Source organism: Dromiciops gliroides, chromosome 5, assembly GCF_019393635.1.
Source record: "Dromiciops gliroides isolate mDroGli1 chromosome 5, mDroGli1.pri, whole genome shotgun sequence".
NCBI lineage: Eukaryota > Metazoa > Chordata > Mammalia > Microbiotheria > Microbiotheriidae > Dromiciops > Dromiciops gliroides.
Genome location: NC_057865.1, coordinates 247,410,432 through 247,413,471, shown reverse-complemented (window position 1 = coordinate 247,413,471; position 3,040 = coordinate 247,410,432). Strand labels below are relative to the sequence as shown.

Here is a 3,040-nt window from a genome sequence, read left to right as displayed (position 1 = left end):
TTGTTTTGTGGAATGTCCAATCTTGGGATCTATGAGAAATTGTACTCTTTTGTGTATAGAGGATTTTCCTTTTTCCTTAATTTATAATTTTCTTCCTTACACACTTTAAGAAAAGATTTATAGTTCCTGGTCTCTGTTAAAAAAAAAATAGGGGGCAGCTAGGTGGCGAAGTGACTAAAGCACTGGCCCTGGATTCAGAACAACCTGAGTTCAAATTCGACCTCAGACACTTGACACTTACTAGCTGTGTGACCCTGTGCAAGTCACTTAACCCTCATTGCCCTGCAAAAATTAAAAAAAAAAATATTGGATTGTGCTAAAGTCATTTTTTTTTTCCTGCTTCTCAACTAAAAGAGGATTTTATCACAACCCCATTAAACTCAGGAACAAGGCCTTGTTACAGCATACTACTAAAGAGCACTTCAGTCAGGGGACCCAAACCAGAATCAGGTCCCAGGGCTGGTCTTTATTTGACCTTCTTCTTGGGGCACAGATTATTGGTGTGGCCACACTTCTTCTTACAGCAGTGTACAGCTTGGGAGTGCAGGCGGGCATAACACTTGTGGCAGATCATCTTGTCACAGTTGTACTTCTGAGCCAGCTGGCAAAGGGAAGGCTTGATGATAGCCCCTGCAGATGCAGCACCAAGTGCAGTGTGGACTCTTTCTGGATGTTGTAGTCAGAGAGGGTCTGGTCATCTTCTAGCTGTTTTCCAGCAAAAATCAAACGTTGTTGATCTGATGCTTTCCTTGTCCTGGATTTTGGCTTTGACATTCTCAATAGTATCACTGGTTTCAACTTCAAGAGCGATGGCCTTGTCCATCAGGGTCTTCACAAATATCTGCATTTCTGCAACACTGAACCCGCTGCTCAGCCGCCTTGCTGAAAAGAAAGAGCTAGTCATATGTAATAATTATCTTAACCCAAAATATTCCATGATAAATCTTGAAGGTTGTGATTAATGCTATATTGATAATAGTATCTATAATTTTTCCATTCTTTTGATATCTTCCATTCTTTAGTATTAAAATTTGATCTCTTAATATTTTTAAAAATGTATCATTCCCAGTGTTTCTTCTATGTGTACACATTCTTTTTTTTTTTTTTTTTTAGGCAATGGGGGTTAAGTGACTTGCCCACGGTCACACAGCTAGTAAATGTCAAGGGTCTGAGGCTGGATTTGAACTCAGGTACTCCTGAGTCCAGGGCCGGTGCTTTAACCACTGCGCCATCTAGCTGCCCATGTGTACACATTCTTAATTTCATTTAAATGTCATATCTTTTTCTTTTTTTTTTTTTTTTGGTGGGGCAATGAGAGTTAAGTGACTTGCCCAGGGTCACATAGCTAGTAAGTGTCAAGTGTCTGAGGGCACATTTGAACTCAGGTCCTCCTGAATCCAGGGCCGGTGATTTGTCCACTGTGCCACCTAGCTGTCCCTAAGTGTCATATCTTCTTAATCAATATAGCATGTCTATAGTTCATCAATCACCACTCATTTATTTAGGAACAAATATATCAGGCATATAGGTGTGGGAATACATAAAAGTCTAGGTATAGATAAGAAAACAGGGAATTGGGAAAACTAAATTATTTGTTCTTCATGTGACAAAGGTCCTTTGATTCCAGAGCCCTAACTATGTCCACTGTATTATACACTCCATTGAAGAAAGTAATAAAAATTTACCAAACACACACACACGAAACAGAAAAACAAAACAAACCAAAACTGAAAATCCTTGTCCATTTGCTGTTCTTCCATTTATATCTAACTCTCAGAATTTCTACTAGAAAAGTACTTTGTAAGTCCTCAAAATTCAATACACAAATGTGAGGACTTGTTTTTCTAATCATTCTCTTGGCTTGGAATGATCCATATACTAAAGTAATCTCGTGCTCCTTATTCCACTACTATTCATCAATTTGTGAGGTGAATCACAATTTCCTCCATGCTCTTCAAATGAACTTGTGCTCTAATTCTGAGAGCTTCCTTGACTGTGATGCTCTGTGTTAGGCAAGATAATCAGATATTTTCTGGCTATATATGTTAACAGATTCCTGTGGCCTCCTAGCTGTGGATTTGTGTGCATTTAGCACCTCTTAAAATGGAAATAACCAGTGTTAATATATTTCTATTAAGGTATTTCCCATTATTCAGGGTCAACATTTTTTCTCTCTCATTACCTGTGTATCTTTCTCTTTCCATCTCTCTGTCTCCACCTGTCTCTACCTGTCTGTTTCTGTACCTATTTGCTTCTGTTTCTCAGTTTGTGTCTCCCCATGTCCTTATCTCTCTCTATTTCTTTGTGTCTGTCTCTGTATCTGTCTTTCTCAACTAAATGTCTGAGAATCTCTAGAGTAGGCATTTAGCACTAAGATTCTAGTAAAAGTAAATACACCTTGAATTCATTTTTGTATGTAAAAAATTCTATATCTGAACCTTCAAAGTTAGTGTTAAACATTAATATTCTCAATGGTAATAATTTATCTTTACAGACTTAGGTGTTCCTCTTCATTAAAAAGTTTCTTTAAAATTTGACTGCTGTTATTTATTAAACTTCTTTTTCAATTCAATTCATAAAACTATAAGATTCATTTGCTGAAGGGGCATTAGAACTCTCCTGGTCAGAGAATTACACAATTTCAGTTGTAAATAAAACCTCAATAGTCCTTTACTCAACTCATACCTGACAAAGAATCCCCTCTATGCCATAACCAACAACTAGGTGCTTAGGCGCTAATGAAGATATCCAATAAGGGGGAAACACATTACCCTAAAAAGAAGTCTATTTGAAATATTGGTAGAATAATTGTTTAGAAACTTTTTTTTCCTTTCTTGAAATTTAATTTTGCCTTCTTAGGATCTGTGGAGTCAAGCAGCATATTTGATTATACTTTATTATCGTACCATTCCATATCTTCTTTTCTCCAGGTTAATATAAATCCTTTTCCTTTAGAGGTGACAAAATCAAAACCCAATGACATGAAAAGATTTGCTCAGTGTCACACAGGAAACTATATGTTTTATTGTCCCATTCACAA

At 36.9% G+C, this 3,040-nt stretch overlaps 1 pseudogene; it reads right to left on the bottom strand.

Moving 5' to 3' along the window:
* Nucleotides 1–466: 466 nt before the first annotated feature.
* LOC122728501 lies at nucleotides 467–853 on the bottom strand (annotated as a pseudogene).
* Nucleotides 854–3,040: the final 2,187 nt, after the last annotated feature.